The 21547-nt window shown below is 45.1% G+C and overlaps 1 long non-coding RNA gene across 1 annotated transcript in view; it reads left to right on the forward strand.

Moving 5' to 3' along the window:
- LOC143768900 (uncharacterized) overlaps positions 1-2450 on the forward strand; it is a 67962-nt gene extending 65512 nt beyond the window's left edge. Inside the window, exon 4 of the long non-coding RNA XR_013214108.1 lies at positions 2156-2450. This is a non-coding gene — a long non-coding RNA (uncharacterized LOC143768900). The remainder of the gene's footprint in view (positions 1-2155) is intronic.
- Positions 2451-21547: the final 19097 nt, after the last annotated feature.

The raw sequence follows: 21547 nt of genomic DNA on the forward strand, positions 1-21547 counted from the left end.
GGGTACGTAAGCCGCCGAACTCTGGCTCCCAATTCTACAATTATAAGCAGTTTTTCTCTGTAGTTCTGTTAGCTGTAGTTGACAGTAACTACAGGTTTAAAATTGTAGACATTGGGGCCTATGGGCGAACTGGAGACTCTAGGGTCTTCAATTCGTCCATTATGGGTCGGCCGCTACGTGACAACCAGTTAGACCTCCCACCACCACAAAAACTCCCAGGCTCCAATGCGGAAGCAGTGCCTTTTGTTCTTGTTGGAGATGAGGCATTCCAACTGACGAGGCACATCATGAGGCCTTATCCCCGGCGCAACCTGGACCACCAGCGGAGGGTCTTTAATTTGCGGCTTTCCAGGGCGCGGAGACTGGTGGAGCGCGCATTTGGGATTCTGGTGGCAAAATGGCGTGTTCTCCAGTCTGCCATTCAGCTCAGTGAGGCTACAGTCAATGAAGTCATAAAAGCATGTGTTATGTTGCACAATTTTACCCGCATACATGATTGTTACACAGCTGATATTGGTGAACACCTGTTGAGCAATGTGATTCGGCCAACACCATATGGCCCTCCTCCGCGCCGTCCCCTTTCTGGTCTTAAAGTTAGGGATGTATTCACAAATTATTTTGTATCTCCTCATGGTGCCACTACCTGGCAAGATTATGCAGTTGCGCATGTATGATTATTTTCCTTTGAAAATATATTCTAAGTTTAACAAAACTAAAAAAAACCGAATATAAACTTTGTGTGTTGTATTTACTTAATTCACATATGGTTTGGAACATAACATGTGTGTGTGTGATGTCAGAATGATTGTATCACAAACCTAATTAGGCTTTAAACGATATATTTTAATTACCGCCAAAGCCTTTTTTTTTGGTCAAGCTTTTTTTTGTTTTTCCTGCCAATCCAAGTTGGCTTATTTTTTGGAGATAACTTGAAAAGCATAACAAAATGCTAGGACAGCACTAACATAAATAACACATGGTTTTGTTCACCAAACACAAAAGCAACAGAACCAAATCACAGATTTTGGTAAGTAGGTGGTGGAGATGGGGGTAGGTCTGGGTCCTGGTCAGGTGGCCTTTGTTGGCCCAATTGTCCTTCACCCTGTGTGGATGATGTGTAGGCCGGAGGAAAATTCGGCCTTGACTCATGTGGGCCAGTTGGGTAATGGCCATAAGGAATCTGACCAAGTCTCTCAGGTTGGGTAAAATATGGCCGGGAATCATATCCAACCCCAATATGGCCATGTCGTCCAAACCCAGGTTGGGACCAGCCTCCAGCACTGGGTCTGGACAAGTGGCCATATTGGGAAGGTTGATGGTAGTCTGGCATATGGTACTGAGTTTGCCATGGTGGGTTTGGTGTGGGTAGGGGTTGAGGTGTAGGCTGACGTGGAGAGGGTGCTTCAAATCCCTGTTGAGCATGCACCTGTTGACATCTTTGCAGCCGCAGGAGATTATGTGATGACATCTGCCAACTCTCAATAGACTCCATAAGCTCATATGAGTCATTTGGGGGGGTGAATGCATCAATAAGAATTTGAATGCACCTTCTCACATGAAGTCTCACCTCACGCTCTATGGGACGTAAGTACTGGGCCAGGCTCCTCGTAAAGTCCTCCTCACCATCATCCTCAGTAACCCTTGCAAGGTAGTTCAACACCCCAGCATCAACATTTCTCCTTCTTTGGAGGAACTCTCTTCTGCGATGAGCACGCTGTAACATCACTGCAGCCTGTGGTGAGCGCTCTAGTGCAACAGTAGGGCTGCTCCTGTTGGCAGGATCATCCTGGCTTGCTTGTGCTGCTGCTGATGTTGTTGGTGGGGCACCATCTTGGCCAGGTGCTGCTGGAGCTGGATGGGTGGTAGACGAGGATCCTGGAGGGACTGAGCATGACACATCTGAGGATGGACCAGCCACCTCTCCTCTTTCCCCAACTGGGTCTATGACCACCTCAGAATCCGACCCTGTCTCCCTCTCAGTGAGGTTAGACTGTGTTCTGTTATGAAAGTATGTAGGAAATAAAAAAATACATAAATGTCTGACCAGTCTAAACATATGTGTAATGTGTTGTGAAGGTTTGTACTTACGGTCTGAGGTCCATACTGGGATTCAAGAAAGTCAATTGATCATAATATATGTACTTTTTTTTTTTAGGAGGTGCGCCTGACCCACTCCTGTCACGCTGCTGCCTCTCCCTCCTATATTGATCTCGGATGCTCCGCCATCTTGTCATCACATCATCCACTGCAACAAAATAGAATAAAAAAATGTATTACACCATTATGCACAGTGGTCACACAAGGTGTAATTGAATACACAGATTTCAGTGTAGCCTAGGAAGCTGCATTTGTTGAATATATTAAATATTATTTTGAAAAAGACAACATATTAGAATGTAAGGCCACAAGGACAGAGTCCGCTACCCTCTATAACAGTATGTATTTTTTAGGCTGAACACTGTAAGGGACATGTGTAAGAACCCTGTATTTTACCCATTTTTCATGTCCCGCACCATGGACTTAATGGTGTTACATAAATTACTATATGAAATTAATATCAATTTGAGGAAAAATGCTTCAAAGGAGTTAGGTACGGCTGTTTCACATTAAAAACAATTTACAAACATGAGTGTACTTACTTATTTGTCTCTGTGCCTCACGTGGCTGCTGGTCATAATGTGGGAATAGGGACCCACATATACTCCTCCATGCTGCCTCTTTTTGGGCCCTGTTGGCATAGTTGGGATCTCTCTGGTCCCAAATGACTGGCCTTTCTTGCACCAAAATAATTAGCATGTCCACATTGATGATGGTAGCCATGCTGATTCTCACTCCGTGGAGGCGTGCAGCAGACTTCCTGGTTCCCTGTCTGGCTTTTTGAGCTTATTAGCATGTCTCAGCTTCCTGATTGAGGGCTTGGGACATTTCCTGGCACCTGCCAGAGTGTAGCGTATTTCTCGCAAGTCACACGCATGGTCCATATGCATTCAGTATTTTTCTCGCCCCCATAGACTTTCATTAGCGTATTTTTTGCGCAATACGGTGACAAATGCAGCATGCTGTGATTTTGTATGGCCGTACAAGACCGTATATTACGGATGCGTATAATACGGCTGATAGGAGCAGCCCCATAGAGATTCATTGGGCCGTGTGTAATGCATATTTTACGGACGTATTTTCTGCGCTCATACGTCCATAAAACTCGCTAGTGTGACGCAAGCCTTAGTGATAATGCGCAGTGTCCTCCCCGAGACAATCCTAACTTTGATCATCTATATAAAATTCGGCCGGTGGTTGAACACTTCAGCAGAAAATTTGCTGAGGCGTACATACCACAGAGAGACATCACTATTGATGGATCTCTCGTTCACTTCAAAGGGAGGCTAAAATTCCAACAATACCTGCCCAGTAAGAGGTCCAGGTACAGAATAAAGCTGTACAAACTGTGCAAGAGTACTTCAGGGTACACCCACAGATTTAGGGTCTACGAGTGGAAGGACACCCAAATTAACACCCCTGAATGCCCCCTGAGTGGGAGAATTGTGTGGGAATTGCTGCACCCACTGCTGGATAAAGATTATCATCACATCTACATTGATAACTTTTACACCAGCATCCCACTCTTCAAGGCCCTCTCTGCCAGAGGTACAGCTGCATGTGGCACCATGCGAAAAAATCAGCGAGGCCTCCCTAAGCCGCTAATTGGGCAAATGCAGAGAAAAGGGAAAAGAAGAGCCCAACGCAGCAACAACATGCTGGTGGTCAAGTATAAGGATAAAAGGGATGTCCTTATCATGACCACCATACACCGTGACAACAGCATCCTTGTCACTGTTCGTGGGACCACAACACAAGTCCGAAAGCCAGATTGTATCTTGGATTACAATCGGTACATGGGGGGTGTGGATCTTTCAGATCAGGTCCTCCAACGATACAGTGCCATGCGTAAAGCCAAAGTATGGTACAAAAAATTGCCCGTGCACATTGTACAGATGGCACTGTACAATGCTTTTGTGCTGTCCCGATTTGCAGGCAATACCTTCAGTTTCAGGAGGAAGTCATCAAGGCCCTAATGTTTGGCAGTCGGGGGGATGAGGGCCCCAGTAATTCTGAATCTGATAGTGCCCGTATTGTCCAGGTCAACATTTCCCAGGACAGGTTTCCCAAGCAGCGAGGACAGGCTGATCACAAAAACAGTGCAAAGTATGCTCCAAGAGGGGAATCCGAAAGGACACAACTTACCATTGTGAAACCTGCTCTGAGAAACCTGGCCTTTGCATTAAGGATTTTTTCAAAGCGAACCACATGTCAACAAATTAAAAAAATTAGTTTATACACTTTTGACACAACTCATCTATAATCTGATTGACCGAGCACATCTTACACATTCCGCCACATTATAAATTCATACACTAAAACCAAAAGCATTATAGTTATTACTATAAAACTATGACTCTAGATACATTTCTTCAGAGGTGTAGTTTCCAAAATGGGGTCAATTGTGGAGGATTTTCACTGCTAAGGCACACCAGGGGCTCTGCAAATGCAACATGATGTCCGCAGACCATTCCATCAAAGTCTGCAATCCAAAACGTCACTCCTTCCATTCTGAGCCCTGCTGTGCAACAAACAGTGGTTTTCCCCAATATATGGGGTATCGGAGTATTCAGGAGAAAATGTGCAACAACTTTAGTGGTTTATTTTCTCCCGTTACCTTTATGAAAATAAAAAAAATTGGGGCTAAAAATCATTTTTGTGGAAAAAATTTGATTTTTTTTATTTTCATGACTCAATGTTATAATTTTCTGTGAGGCACTTGGAGGTTTACGGTGCTCACCACATATCTAAGTAAATTCCTTGGGAGGTCTACTTTCCAAAATGGGGTCACTTTTGGGAAAATTCCACTGTTTAGGCACATCAGGGGCTCTGCAAATGCAACATGACGCCCACAGACCATTCCCTGCTGTGCCAAAACAGTGGTTGTCCCCCACATATCAGGTATCGGTGTATTCAGGAGAAATTTCTCACCAATTTAAGTGGATCATTTTCTCCTTTTACCCTTTTGAAAATAAACAAATTGTTGCCGAATGATCATTTTTGTGACTAAAAAGTTAAATGTTCATTTTTTTCCTTCCACATTGCTTCAGCTCCTGTGAAACACCCGAAGGGTTAAAAAACTTCTTGAATGTGGTTTTGAGTACCTTGAGGGGTGCAATTTTTGGAATGGTGTCACTTTTGGGTATTTTCTGTTATATAGACCCCTCAAAGTAACTTCAAGTGTGAGGTGGTCCCTAAAAAAAATGGTTTCCTAAATTTTATTGAAAAAATGAACAATCGCAGGTCAACTTTTAACCCTTATAACTTCCTGACCAAAAAATATTTTAGTTCCAAAATTGTGCTCATGTATAGTACACATGTGGGAAATGTTATTTATGAACTAATTTTTGTGACACATCTCTCTGATTTAAGGGCATAAAAATTAAAAGTTCAAAAATTGCTAAATTTTCTAAATTTTTGCTAAATTTCCATTTTTTTTACAAATAACCATAAGTCGTATCGAAGAAATGTTACCACTATCATTGAGTACAATATGTCACGAGTAGTGTTGAGCGATACTGTCCGATACTTGAAAGTATCGGTATCGGAAAGTATCGGCCGATACCGGCAAAGTATCGGATCTAATCCGATACCGATACCCGATACCAATACAAGTCAATGGGACTCAAGTATCGGACGGTATCCCTGATGGTTCCCAGGGTCTGAAGGAGTGGAAACTCTCCTTCAGGCCCTGGGATCCATATTAATGTGTAAAATAAAGAATTAAAATAAAAAATATTGATATACTCACCTCTCCGACGCAGCCTGCACCTTATCGAGGGAACCGGCAGCCTTCTTTGCTTAAAATGCGCGCGTTTACTGCCTTCCGTGACGTCATGGCTTCTGATTGGTCGCGTGCCACCCATGTGACCGCGACACGACCAATCACAACAAGCCGTGATGTAATTTTCAGCTCCTGAATGCCTAATTCTAGAATTAGGCATTCAGGACCTGAAAATTACGTCACGGCTTGTTGTGATTGGTCGCGTCGCGGTCACATGGGCGGCACGCGACCAATCAGAAGCCGTGACGTAATTTTCAGGTCCTGAATGCCTAGAATTAGGCATTCAGGACCTGAAAATTACGTCACGGCTTGTTGTGATTGGTCGCGTCACGGTCACATGGGCGGCACGCGACCAATCAGAAGCCGTGATGTCACGGAAGGCAGTAAACGTGCGCATTTTAAGCAAAGAAGGCTGCCGGTTTCCTCGGTAAGGTGCAGGCTGCGTCGGAGAGGTGAGTATATCCTTATTTTTTATTTTAATTCTTTCTTTTACACATTGATATTAATCCCGATACCGATTCCTGATATCACAAAAGTATCGGATCTCGGTATCGGAATTCCGATACCCGCAAGTATCGGCCGATACCCAATACTTGCGGTATCGGAATGCTCAACACTAGTCACGAGAAAACATTCTCAGAATCACTAGGATCCATTGAAGTGTTTCAGAGTTATGACCTCATAAAGTGACAGTAGTCAGAATGGAAAAAAATGGCCTGGTCAGGAAGTTGAAAACAGGCTTCGGGGTGAAGGGGTGATCACAGGTGACATTATACACAGGAGCTCTGTATACAGTTTATAGTGTACAGGTAATATTGTGATCACCAGTGACATTATACACAGGAGCTCATTGTATAGTGTCAATGTTCAAGTAATACAGTGATCACAACTGACCTTATACGCAGAAGTTATGTGTATAGTCTCAGTGTACAGGTAATACAGTGATCACCAATGACATTATACACAGGAACTCTGTATAAAGTGTCAGTGTACAGGTAATATAGTGATCACCAGAGATATTGTACACAGGAGATCTCTATAGAGTGTATAGTGTTGTGGATTCTGTTTGTGGGCTCCCTCTGGTGGTTACTGCTGGTACTGGGTTGCGGCCTTTGGTTTCCACCTGTCCATCAGTGGCTGGGTGTTTCCTATTTTACCTGGCCTTTCTGTCATTTCCCTTGCCGGCTATCAATGTATTCAGATGTGCTCTGTTTGGTTCCTGCCTACCTGCTCCCAGATCTTTCAGGATAAGCTAAGTGCTGATTTTCAGTTGTTTGGTTTTTTGTCCAGCTTGCTTATTATGTCTCTATGCTAGCTGGTAGCTCTAGTGGACTGAGGTTCTCCCCATGTGCCATGAGTTGGCACATGGGTTCTTGTAATCTCAGGATGGTTTTTTTGATTAGGGTTTTTTGCTGACCGCTCAGTCCCCTTTTGTATCGTTCTGCTTTCTAGTTTACAGCGGGCCTCAATTTGCTAAAACTATATATATCATCTCTATGTGTGTGCCTTCCTCTCATTTCACCGTCAATACATGTGGGGGGCAACTATATCTTTTGGGGTTCATTCCGCTGGAGGCAAGTGAGGTCTTTATTTTCTCTGCAGTGCTAGTTAGCTCTTAGGCTGGTGCGTGGCGTCTAGAACCAACGTAGGCACGCTCCCTGGCTATCTCTAGTTGCGTTTGTCAGGCGTAGGGCAGCGGTCAGCCCAGGTTCCATCACCCTAGAGCTCGTCCGTAATATATTTGTACTTTGCTTGTCCTGTGCTATCCCTAGCCATTGGGATTCATGACAGTATAGCCGGCCCACAAAGTGTTAATTGTTTGGGCTGAAGCAGGAGAAAGAGAAGTGTTTAAGGGAAATTTTTTTTTTTTTTTTCCCTTCAGAGTTTTGCTGCCTAGCCCTTAATTGCTGTCTAGCTGCTTCTTACCTCCTCTTAACCCTTGAATGGCTCTGATCTTAGCTGTTTAACATGGATGTCCAGAGTTTGGCTTCCAGCCTGAGTAATCTCGCGGCAAAAGTTCAAAACATACAGGATTTTGTTGTTCACACTCCCATGTCTGAACCTAGAATTCCTATTCCAGAGTTCTTTTCTGGAGATAGATCTACCTTCCTGAATTTCAGGAACAATTGTAAATTGTTTCTTTCTTTAAAATCTCGCTCCTCTGGAGACCCTGCTCAACAGGTCAAGATTGTAATATCTTTCCTGCGGGGCGACCCTCAGAATTGGGCATTTGCATTGGCACCAGGGGATCCTGCATTGCTCAGTGTGGATGCGTTTTTTCTGGCATTGGGATTGCTCTATGAGGAACCTAACCTGGAGATTCAGGCTGAAAAGGCTTTATTAGCCCTCTCTCAGGGGCATGATGAAGCGGAGATATATTGTCAGAAGTTTCGGAAATGGTCGGTGCTTACTCAGTGGAATGAGTGCGCCCTGGCTGCAAACTTCAGAAATGGTCTTTCTGAGGCCATTAAGGATGTTATGGTGGGGTTCCCTACGCCTACAGGTCTGAATGAGTCTATGGCTATGGCCATTCAGATTGATCGGCGTTTACGGGAGCGCAAACCCGTGCACCAGTTGGCGGTGTCTTCTGAACAGGCACCTGAGACTATGCAATGTGATAGAATTCAGTCCAGAAGTAAACGGCAAAATTATAGGCGGAAAAATGGATTGTGTTTCTATTGTGGTGATTCAGCTCATGTTATATCAGCATGCTCTAAACGCACAAAAAGGGTTGATAAATCTTTTGCCATTGGTACTCTGCAGCCTAAGTTCATTTTGTCTGTGACTCTGATTTTTTCACTGTCTTCCATTTCCGTCGATGCCTATGTGGATTCGGGCGCTGCCCTGAGTCTTATGGATTGGTCATTTGCTAAACGCTGCGGTTTTAGTCTGGAACCTCTGGAAGTTCCTATTCCTCTGAAGGGAATTGACTCTACATTATTGGCTATGAATAAACCACAGTATTGGACACAAGTGACCATGCGCATGACTCCCGTTCATCAGGAGGTGATTCGCTTCCTTGTACTTTATAATTTACATGATGTACTAGTGCTTGGTCTGCCATGGTTACAAACTCATAATCCTGTCCTGGACTGGAAAACAATGTCTGTGTTAAGCTGGGGATGTCAGGGGGTTCATGATGATGCACCTCCGATTTCAATCGCTTCATCTACTCCTTCTGAGATCCCTGCGTTTTTGTCTGACTATAGGGATGTTTTTGAGGAGCCTAAGCTCAATTCGCTCCCTCCGCATAGAGATTGTGACTGTGCTATAGAATTGATTCCTGGCAGTAAGTTCCCTAAGGGTCGTTTATTTAATCTGTCACTGCCAGAGCATACTGCTATGCAGAATTATATTAAGGAGTCCTTGGAAAAGGGACATATTCGTCCATCTTCGTCCCCTCTGGGAGCAGGTTTTTTTTTGTGGCAAAAAAAGATGGTTCCCTGAGGCCTTGTATAGATTATCGCCTTCTGAATAAGATTACAGTCAAGTATCAGTATCCATTGCCATTATTGACTGATTTGTTTGCTCGCATTAAGGGGGCTAGGTGGTTCACTAAGATAGATCTTCGCGGTGCGTATAATCTGGTGCGGATAAAACAGGGTGATGAGTGGAAAACCGCATTTAATACGCCTGAGGGCCATTTTGAGTATTTGGTAATGCCTTTTGGACTCTCCAATGCTCCGTCAGTCTTTCAGTCCTTTATGCACAATATTTTCCGTGAATATCTGGATAAGTTTATGATTGTGTATTTGGATGATATTTTGGTGTTTTCTGATGACTGGGAGTCTCATGTTCTACAGGTCAGGAAGGTGTTTCAGGTTCTGCGGGCCAATTCTCTGTTTGTGAAGGGCTCAAAGTGTCTCTTCGGAGTCCAGAAGATTTCTTTTTTGGGGTACATTTTTTCTCCTTCTACTATTGAGATGGATCCCGTCAAGGTTCAGGCGATTTGTGACTGGACACAACCTACATCTGTTAAGAGCCTTCAGAAGTTCTTGGGGTTTGCTAATTTTTATCGTCGGTTCATTGCTAATTTTTCCAGTATTGTTAAACCTTTGACTGATTTGACTAAAAAGGGTGCTGATGTTGCTGATTGGTCTCCTGCGGCCGTGGAGGCCTTTCAGGAACTTAAGCGCCGGTTTTCTTCTGCTCCTGTGTTGTGTCAACCAGATGTTTCACTTCCTTTTCAGGTTGAGGTTGATGCTTCCGAGATTGGAGCGGGGGCGGTTTTGTCACAGAGAAGTTCTAATGGCTCGGTGATGAAGCCATGTGCATTCTTCTCTAGAAAATTCTCGCCCGCCGAGCGCAATTATGATGTGGGTAATCGGGAGCTTTTGGCCATGAAGTGGGCATTTGAGGAGTGGCGTCATTGGCTTGAGGGTGCTAAACATCGTGTGGTGGTCTTGACTGATCACAAGAATCTCATTTACCTTGAGTCTGCCAGGCGTTTGAATCCTAGACAGGCTCGTTGGTCGTTGTTTTTTTCTCGTTTCAATTTCGTGGTTTCATACCTGCCAGGTTCAAAGAATGTGAAGGCAGATGCTCTTTCCAGGAGTTTTGTGCCTGACTCTCCTGGAGACTCTGGGCCTACTGGTATCCTTAGGGATGGGGTAATATTGTCCGCCGTATCCCCAGACTTGCGACGTGCATTGCAGGAGTTTCAGGTGGATAAACCGGATCGTTGTCCACCAGAAAGACTGTTTGTTCCGGATGATTGGACCAGTAGAGTCATCTCCGAGGTCCATTCTTCTGTGTTGGCTGGTCATCCTGGAATATTTGGTACTAGAGACTTGGTGGCCAGGTCTTTTTGGTGGCCTTCCTTGTCTAGGGATGTGCGTACCTTTGTGCAGTCTTGTGAAGTGTGTGCTGGAGCTAAGCCTTGCTGTTCTCGGGCCAGTGGATTGTTGTTATCCTTGCCCATCCCGAAGAGGCCTTGGACGCACATTTCCATGGATTTTATTTCTGATCTCCCGGTTTCACAGAAAATGTCCGTTATCTGGGTTGTGTGTGACCGCTTTTCTAAGATGGTTCATTTGGTGCCCTTGCCTAAGTTGCCTTCCTCCTCTGAGTTGGTCCCTTTATTTTTTCAGAACGTGGTTCGTTTGCATGGGATTCCGGAGAATATCGTTTCTGACAGGGGATCCCAGTTTGTGTCTAGATTTTGGCAGACGTTTTGTGCCAAGATGGGCATTGATTTGTCTTTCTCGTCTGCATTCCATCCTCAGACGAATGGCCAGACGGAGCGAACTAATCAGACCTTGGAAACTTATTTGAGGTGTTTTGTTTCTGCTGATCAAGATGACTGGGTTGCTTTTTTGCCACTGGCCGAATTTGCTCTTAATAATCGGGCTAGTTCGGCCACGTTGGTCTCTCCTTTTTTTTGTAATTCGGGGTTTCATCCTCGTTTTTCCTCTGGTCAGGTGGAGCCTTCGGATTGTCCTGGAGTGGACGTGGTGGTGGACAGGCTACATCAGATTTGGAATCAGGTGGTAGACAATTTGAAGTTATCTCAGGAGAAGACTCAGCAGTTTGCTAATCGCCGTCGCCGCGTGGGTCCCCGACTTCTTGTTGGGGATTTGGTGTGGTTGTCTTCTCGTTTTGTCCCTATGAAGGTCTCTTCTCCTAAGTTCAAGCCTCGGTTCATCGGTCCTTATAGGATCTCGGAGATTCTTAACCCTGTATCTTTTCGTTTGGATCTCCCAGCATCGTTTGCTATTCATAATGTGTTCCATCGGTCGTTGTTGCGGAGGTATGAGGTGCCCGTTGTTCCTTTGGTTGAGCCTCCTGCTCCGGTGCTGGTGGAGGGAGAATTGGAGTATGTTGTTGAGAAGATCTTGGATTCTCGTGTTTCCAGACGCAAACTCCAGTATTTGGTTAAGTGGAAGGGTTATGGTCAGGAGGATAATTCCTGGGTTGTCGCCTCCGATGTTCATGCGACTGATTTGGTCCGCGCCTTCCATAGAGCTCACCCTGATCGCCCTGGGGGTTCTCGTGAGGGTTCGGTGACCCCTCCTCAAGGGGGGGGGTACTGTTGTGGATTCTGTTTGTGGGCTACCTCTGGTGGTTACTGCTGGTACTGGGTGACTTTGGTGGGTTGCGGCCTTTGGTTTCCACCTGTCCATCAGTGGCTGGGTGTTTCCTATTTTACCTGGCCTTTCTGTCATTTCCCTTGCCGGCTATCAATGTATTCAGATGTGCTCTGTTTGGTTCCTGCCTACCTGCTCCCAGATCTTTCAGGATAAGCTAAGTGCTGATTTTCAGTTGTTTGGTTTTTTGTCCAGCTTGCTTATTATGTCTCTATGCTAGCTGGTAGCTCTAGTGGACTGAGGTTCTCCCCATGTGCCATGAGTTGGCACATGGGTTCTTGTAATCTCAGGATGGTTTTTTTGATTAGGGTTTTTTGCTGACCGCTCAGTCCCCTTTTGTATCGTTCTGCTTTCTAGTTTACAGCGGGCCTCAATTTGCTAAAACTATATATATCATCTCTATGTGTGTGCCTTCCTCTCATTTCACCGTCAATACATGTGGGGGGCAACTATATCTTTTGGGGTTCATTCCGCTGGAGGCAAGTGAGGTCTTTATTTTCTCTGCAGTGCTAGTTAGCTCTTAGGCTGGTGCGTGGCGTCTAGAACCAACGTAGGCACGCTCCCTGGCTATCTCTAGTTGCGTTTGTCAGGCGTAGGGCAGCGGTCAGCCCAGGTTCCATCACCCTAGAGCTCGTCCGTAATATATTTGTACTTTGCTTGTCCTGTGCTATCCCTAGCCATTGGGATTCATGACAGTATAGTGTGCGTGTACATGTAATAGACTGACTCACCAGTGACGTCTGTAGTTGAAGTCCTTCGTCTTCGCTTTTCTTCTTCATCGAGCACAGACTGCCATCACTTCTTGCAGCCAGGGCTCGTCTTTGCAAAAAATAACACACAGTCATCAATAACTGATTGCTTTCAGAGCACTTTCACCACTTTTTTCCCAGCCTTCTACACTATGTCAGATGAAGTAAAAAAAGAGATATAGTGCCACACTGCACACCACACCACGCACCTTGCCGGCTGTATCCGGGTTGCCATATGCCAATTATCTCCTATTTTCAGGTATGTGTTTTGCTCTGCCGGTATTCTTTTCACTGGATTCCTTTGCTTCAAGCACTTATCGCCATATATTCTATTTTCCACAGCACAATTTCCTATACCGACATTCAGGTAAATCTTGGACTGTATCTCCTTTCTATCTTATTCACTGGACGTACTCTGATCCTTTTAAGTTGTATTACTGGTCTTCTTGGAACATTATATGATTTATTGTCACATGCAAGTTGCTATTACAATCTCTATGTCAAGGTTTTTTCTTTTCCTGTTTTTTTAATCTTGTTTTTCTTTAATAATAGAAAAAATTGGAGAGTGACTTATTATATCCAGAAGAGATTATCCCAGTTATGATTAATATTATTTGTATACATATATATATATCAATGGCAATATTAATTGATATGTACTTCGGATTTGATACTTGTATTATGTTATGAAAATGTGACATTCATTTGATTTTGTGACATGTTTATAGATAAATTGCCGTGAAAAAGGCCGTCTTTGAGGCCGAAACGTTGGCATTTTGCTTGTCTGGTTGAAGATGCTTATATTTTGAAGAAACTATCAAATAAAGTTACATATTCTACACTTTTTTCGTCTGTCCTCAGATTGACCTATTTTTATAATTGTTTTTTTCTGAGGACTATTATAGTCAAGACGATATTGATCCCCTTGATCTAACACTGCACAGTAACAGGACCCTCATTTTGCTCCCTCCATGGAAAACAGTTTCAGAAAAAGTAAAATATATGACAGTAGTAATAATATCCCTAATTGGATCCGCAATACTGTAAATTATGCTCCCCACTTGTCACCTTAAACTAATACAGCATATTCCTCATTCTGGCCCCCAACAGTAATTAAGTCCCTCCCCCTGGCCCTTTTTATTTAGTAAACTCAGCCAGCCTGGCACCCTTTATTTTATAATATGCCCCAGCCTGACCCTCCATGTCCCTTGCCTAGCCTAGCCCCAATATCTGCAGCCCTGGCCCCAGATATCCATCCTGCCCCCCAGCTATCCATACAGGCCCCCATATGTCTCTTATCCTGCAAAAAAAGGCCACATATTTGCCAGTGTGGTATTTCTGAGACAGCCGTCATATATCTGTGTGCTCCAAGTTTGCTCATTGCAGGCCAGTGTACCCCTTTTCTTGCTGTCTGATACTCTAATTCTATACAGCACTATTTAGCATATAAAAAACGGCCACATATTTGCCATTGTGGTATTTCCGTTACAGCCGTCATATATCTGCGTGGTCCAAGTTTGGCCATTGTAGGCCGGTGTACCTCTTTTTTTGCTGTCTGATACTGTAATTCTATACAGCACTATTTAGCATAAATTTACTTCACAAAAAAGCCCCCAAAAATCGAATACAGTCTGTTCTATCAGGTTGAGGCCTGCCTGGTGTTTGGGTTGGAAAAATCGTAGATTTGCAGGCATACTGTTCAGATATTATTTTGCTACTAATAAATATATTTGTTTTGAGGATTTGAAATAGTGCAGTAGTTTATTTAAAATGGGCAATGCAAATTGCAAGGGATGGGGAAGTGGACGTGATGATGATGGTGCATGCAGAGGACAAGGCCGTGGCTAAGGTGAAGGTGGGCAAAAACAAAGACCCACATCTTCTCACTCTACCTTCCTGTCTCAATTTCTAGGGGACCGCAGCAAACCACTATTGAAGCCAGAGCAGTGTGAAATGGTTGTTGGTTGGATAGCGGATAATGCTTCCAGTCACTTAGCCATCACCACTACCTTGTCTTCCACATGGTCAAGTCGGAGTAGCCGTGAGTGTGGCCCGGATATTCCTCACCCTGATCCTCCTTCCTCCCACCATGCCGAGTGCCCTGAGACAACTGATCCCACACTTGGACACTCTGAATAGCTGTTCAGTTTTCCATTTCAAGATTCAGTAATATAGGCCAGTCAACTTGAAGTGGGGACATCTGAGATCGCACGTAGAGATGCCCAAAGCTTTGACTAGCCCCGGTCATCCAAAGGCTATGGTGGGAAAGTGTCAGAAGAGGAGGACAATGATGAGACACAATTGCCAGAAAGTCAGGAGGAGGAGCAGGGTGCGGATGTGGAAGACGAGGTGGTGGATGACTATGTGACTGACCCAACCTGGCAGGAGGACATGCAGAGCGAGGGCAGCAGAACACATGGGTAAGGAGGCATATCACCCCAACATGCAGAAAAAAGGAGTGTGGTGGCCACAGACAGAAGACATGCATCCATTCCACGTAACACCAACATGAGGGAAGTTGCCATTCCAACTGTTGGATATTCCCCAGTCTGGCTATTTTTTAAAGACTCTGCCGATAACCCCAAACAGGCCATTTGCAGCACCTGCCATGCCCGCATCAGCAGGAGTAGCAAAACCACCAGCATGATCAGACACATGGCAGCAAAGCACCCGACTTTGTGGGCCAAACCCCAGGCTCCAGGACCACTGCCTGCAGGTCACACCACTTCTTCTTTCATTGTTTGGCAGAGAAGCCAATTCCCAGTACACCGTGCCTGTGAAGATGCCTCTGGCCCTGCACTTGTTGTGGCCAACAGTCAAGCAGCACCATCATCAAGCCCGTCCACGTCCTTGTCCCAGCACAGCCTTCAATTGTCTATAACTAAGTCTTTGGAATGCAAATGGAAATACCCGGCCAATGCCCCTCAAGCCACAGTACTAAATTCTAATATTTCACTTCTGCTTGCGCTAAAAATGCTGCCTTTTAGACTCGTTGAGACAGAAGCTTTCCACAACCTGATGGCGGTGGCGGCGGCTGTCCCAAGGTACTCGGTCCCCAGTCTCCACTATTTCTCCCAGTGTGCCTTACCGGCAATACACCAGCATGTGTCCCACAACATTACCCGTGCCCTCAACAATCCTGTTACAGGGAAAGTCCACCTAACCACGGACACGTGGACAAGTGCTTGTGGGCAGGGACGGTAGATCTCACTGACGGCACACTGGGTTAACATAGTGGAAGGCGGGACCCAGTCGGACCTTGGGATGGAACACATCTTCCCCATGCCGAGGATTGCTGGCCCTATCTGTTAGGGCAAACGGAACGCACCGAGTAAATATAGATGTTTATTATTATTGATGCATTGGCAGCCCGGGGTCCACCGTGCAGGGGAACCTGCTGCTAGTAAATGGTGGCACTATTTGGTGGTATAGACCAGCTCTGTTACTTCACAGAGTAGCTGTGAAAGGAAAGCACTGCGCCCTGTTAGACTTCACAGGAGCACAGGCTAACTGCCCATCAGAGAGCAGTCAGTGGTCATGCATGCACACAATCTCCTCACCAGAGGTGCCCGTATTCTAGGGGCTTATTTCAGCCGGGTCCCTGAATACAATCTCACATGACCACACTGGCGCAAAGAACATAACTCAGAAAGAAACTAGCGCATGGCCGTGCGGTCATGCGCACCTTTGATAGCTGCATCAACTACAGGGCCTTCCCAAAATGACCAATGGGAAGCTGCCACAGAACTTGAGCAACTTCAGGACCCTCCTAGAGTACCAATGGGAATAGCTGCAGTACCTGAGCATGTGACCCTTGATCTCCAATGAGAGATCTTACCCTGGGCATGCTCAGAAGGGGAAAAGCAGGACTTAGTCCCAAATACGTCTGCTTGCCGCTGAGCAGTACTGGCTACAATGGCAGAAGCTGGAAAAGCAGCAGTAACCCTTTGCACAGTGTCAGACTGAGCATGATGCTGGGACCGATGCCTCCACTGAGCAGGCTCCACTGCGGCAGGAGAAGAATGAGAGACCGCAGCGAAGATGGCTCGAGATTCCCCCTGTGCAGAGGCGGGAACTCGACCCCTAACACTATGTCAATCATGGTTGCCCCCACAGTCTACAGCTCCTGCACCTACTTCTCATCTTCATCCTCCATGTCTGAAATCAATGCATCAGTCAGGAGCTGGAAACACTGCAGCACTGCCTCAGCCAAGCAGCAACAGGCTTTGCAGAAGCTAATCTGCATAAATCCCAAACCGCACAATGCAAAATAGTTGTGGACAGCGCTGAAAGAGCAGTCAGATGTTTGGATGACACCGCTGAACCTAAAGCCAGGCATGGTCGTGTGTGACAATGGCCATAACCTGGTGGCGGCTCTGAGGCAAGGTGAGCTGACACACGTACCTTGCTTGGCCCATGTGCTTAACCTCGTGGTTCAACATTTTACTGAAAAGCTACCTGGAGCTGCTGGATCTGCTAGTGAAAGTACGCCGTTTGTCTGCTTATTTTAGAAAGTCAGCTACAGCTTCAGCCGCCCTTGCCATGCTTCAGCAACATTTGCAGCTTCCAGCTCACTGGCTGTTGTGTGATGTCCCCACGCGCTGGAACTCTCCGCTGCTTATTTTTGGAAAGGCTTCGTCAGCAGAAGAGGGCAGTAGTTGACTACCAACATCAACAAGGAAGTCAATATACAGTTCAGACTCCACACATAAGACCTCAGGAGTGGACATTGATGTCCGACATATGTCCATCCTCCAAAACTTAGAGGACTGCACCAAGATTGTGAGCGGTGATGACGCCATAATTAGCCTAACCATCCCGCTTCTCAGCATTCTGAAACCCTCTCTGCTCACAATTAAAGAGCATGCATTGCAGGCAGAGCACAAGGGCATGGAGAAAGGAACCATACAGGGGGATTACACTCAGCCCAGCCTCATGTCTTCTCATCGTGGATTGGTAGTCAATGAGAAGGAAGAACAGGAGCTACATTCATGCGCTATAGATGGTACTACAAACACATCTGTATTAGCTTCTGTTTAGCGGGGATGGCCTGAGGACAGGGAGGAGGAGGATGAGGATGAGGAGGACAGCATGGTCAGTCATCCTGTTGGTGAGGACATGGAAATCTTGCCTGTTAGCAGTCTGATACGCAAGGCTGACTTTATATTGTGCTGCATTTCACGTGACCCTCGCATTATAAAAATTTTGGGTGACACTCATTACTGGTTGGAGACACTTCTAGACTCAAGCTACAAGGAGAACTTTCAATCTCTTCTACCAGAGGCAGAGAGGTGTACTAAAATGTTGCAGTACCAGAGGTCCCTTGTAGCAGAATGACTTAGAAAATTCCCATGTGAGAATGCTGGCAGCAGATGTCAGAGTTTGTTGTACAACCAAGGAGTCCAAGCGAGAGAGACAGAAGTACAATCTTGCTCATTCAGGGGAACAATGGCAAAGTTCTGGGACAGTTTTCTCAGACCCTCCCATCGTGACGCCATAGAGGCAAGGGGTGCTGTCACAAGAAGTGCAATGTTTGGGAAGATGCTGAGGGAGTACCTTGTAGATCGTACAAACATCCTCCGTCATTCCTCTGTGCCTTTTAATTATTGGGTATCCAAGCTGGACAAGTGGCATGAACTGGCTCTCTACATTTTAGAGGTCCTGGCCTGCCCTGCTGCTAGCATTCTGTCAGAGCGAGTTTTTAGTGCTGCTGGTGGAATTATCACAGTTAAGCACATCCGCCTGTCAACTGAAAATGCTGACAAGCTGACTCATAAAAATGAACAAGGGCTGGATTGGGAAAGACTTCTGTACATCACCAAGTGAAACTAGAGAAACATAACCTCAAATACATTCTCTCTTTTGGGTAGGTGTATTGTCATGCACCTCTTCACAACTACAAATGGGTATACGCTTTCACGTTTGGTCTGTTTGTTGTTATCCTCCTCCTTATCCTCACCTCATCATCCACAACCACTAGATGGCCGGGGTGAATGTGCTCTGTACTGGTATAGGCCAGTGAATTTTTGGGCATGGGGGCTGTGAAGGCACTATTTTATTTTGTAAAAACAGGACCCCACATTGGGGAATTGGGCATTACATTACATTGGGCCTACTTCTTAAGTCTGTCTCCTGCAGTGTGTCCTTCACCTGCCACTAGATCACCAGGGTGAATGTGCTCTGTACGGTGCATTTTGGGCAAGGGAGCTGTGATGGGACTATTTTAATCTGTAAACAAAGGACCACACATTGGGGAATTGGGCATTACATTACATTGGGCCCACTTCTTAAGTCTGTCTCCTGCAGTGTGTCCTTCACCTGCCACTAGATCAACAGGGTGAGCTTGCTCTGTACGGTGCATTTTGGGCTAGGGAGCTGTGATGGCACTATTTTAATTTTGTAAAGAAAGGACCATACATTGGGGAATTGGGCATTACATTACATTGGGCCTACTTCTTAAGTCTGTCTCCTGCAGTGTGTCCTTCACCTGCCAATAGATCACCAGGGTGAACGTGCTCTGTACAGTGCATTTTGGGCAACGGGGCTGTGATGGCACAAGTATATTTTTTAAAAAGATATCCCCATTTGGGAATTGTTTGGCAGCTCATGCACTGCATTACAAGTCTCAGTGACCCACACCACTACATTGGGCTTACTTCTTAACTCTGTCTCCTGCAATGTCTCTTGTTTAACTGCCACTAGATTACCAGGGTGAACGTGCTTTGTACTGTTATAGGCCGGTGAATTTTGGGCAAGGGGCCTGCAATGGCACTAGTATATTTTTAAAAAAGGTACCCCACATTGGTGAAACCACATCCTTGTTGGCAAAGACTTGATAACATTTGTGTACCTTAAAAATCTCCCTTAAAAAGCTCCTATTTGTGTTCCCTGGTTGCTCACATTGGACACAATACACGTCATATATATTTGATTAAGCAATGCTGTTAGTTTGGCTCAGTAGTTCATTACAATTATTTATTTCTCGACTATATTAGTTTCTCTCCGTGAGAGCCATAGCTTTGGCTGCCTCAAATGTAGAAATGGTGAATATACAAATGGCGATTTGTAACCAAGATTAAAATACTGTATACCCAATGCATTCAGACAATCATGTAGCTGTATTTCTTGAAAAACATTTACAGATGTGACAGACAATGCTTATAGTGACACAATCTTGATAAATGCTTGTTTATTCACTTCACAAACAGTTCCAAGCCTCTGTATGTTTGCTGTTTGTCATTGTAAAACATTAAGGTTTACTGAAACTATGCCGGTGGTGGTTTGATCTAAATCCTTTTGGATTTTATTTTCTACGGGTTTATGACCCCTCGTCTGATGAGTCCACGATATCTCAGTTTCATCCAACCTTGAAAAGTGGCCACTTGAAGGTCTGGGTGAAACTAGAGTTACTACATAGTGTAAATCACTATATAAGACCAGAGAAACATGACTAAGACAGATGCCAAAACTGGGGTACCTGTACGTGTACAGTGTGCTGACACCTGCATAATTGGGGACGCCCATGCAGTGTAGGTAATCTCCCAGGAGTTCTCTATCTTGGTGTTGCTTCTCTGATATTCCAGACGGATGATGTTTAAAAGCATCTTGGTGATGATCTAAGTATACTGTATGTAGTTAATCTTCATATATACGTAATCATTTTATTTATTTATAAAAAATGCAAGTGGAATTTCATGGGCTCTTCCGGTATGTGGGTTCAAAGGCGTAATGAGGTGCATATGACTGACTATGCAGCAGGGCTGACCTTGCTGCCAATGTGTAAAACAAAGGAGTACAGGAGTACAAAATGCATATTGTGAAGTGGATTTTCCTGGGCCCATCCTGTATGTGGGTTCCAAGGTGTAATGTGGTGCTTATGACTATGCAACAGGGCTGGCCTTGCTGCCAATGTGTAAAACAAAGGAGTACGGGAGTACAAAATGCATATTGTGAAGTGCATTTTCAGGGGCCCATCCAGTATGTGGGTTCAAAGGCTTATTGCATATGAATTGCTAGCAGGGCAGGCCTTGAATTCAATGCAACACTTTTTCAAGAGTCCCCCTGGACATCTTATGAAAGGGGTTTTGTGGTGCATCGTATTTCTTGGCAGCCTATCCACTCACAGCCTAGGCTACAACAGCTTGGGAGACCCACAATTTAATAATGGCCCTTTAAGAAGATTAATGCCACCTGATGCACCAGTAAAAATAGGCTCTGTGACTTTAAGAGTCCCTCCTTCATAAATGAAACAAGATGGGTCTGCGTAGGTGTCACACACCACATGGCCAGCTAGGGTTGTTAAATGTTACAATGACATTTCCCAGTGAATGCATTTGTAGTGGTTGAAAGCAATGTTAAAGTTGAAAAACGGTTCAAAAACGCAGCGTTTGAACTAAGCCTAAGTGGGGGAGAAAATTTTCAGTCTGGGGTTAAATATGTAGCCTTGCAGGCAAGTCATTAACCTGTAAATGATGTACCTTGACATATTTCCCAGCAAAACCAGTTTTGGTTTTGTTTTAATGTGTTTTTTGTGGCACCGGGAAACATTGCTTGAAAAAATTGATTAAAGCTGTGAATAAGGAGTCAGGAATGCTTCCAGGGGCAATCCCCATGAGGTCGCTGTGTCATTTGAGCAGTGTTTCTGTCATTTTCAGACGTTTTTAGACCTTAAAAGGACCCCTGGGGGGGGGATCGCGGTAAAAATACTCGGGTCTCCCATAGACTTACATTGGGCTCCTTGTTCTGGCCGAGTACCTGAGTATTCCAATCTGCTCGACCCGAGCAACGAGGAGCCGAGCATTTTAGTGCTCGCTCATCACTATTCATAATGA

This window comes from Ranitomeya variabilis, chromosome 4 (genome assembly GCF_051348905.1).
Source record: "Ranitomeya variabilis isolate aRanVar5 chromosome 4, aRanVar5.hap1, whole genome shotgun sequence".
In the NCBI taxonomy this organism is placed as follows: domain Eukaryota; kingdom Metazoa; phylum Chordata; class Amphibia; order Anura; family Dendrobatidae; genus Ranitomeya; species Ranitomeya variabilis.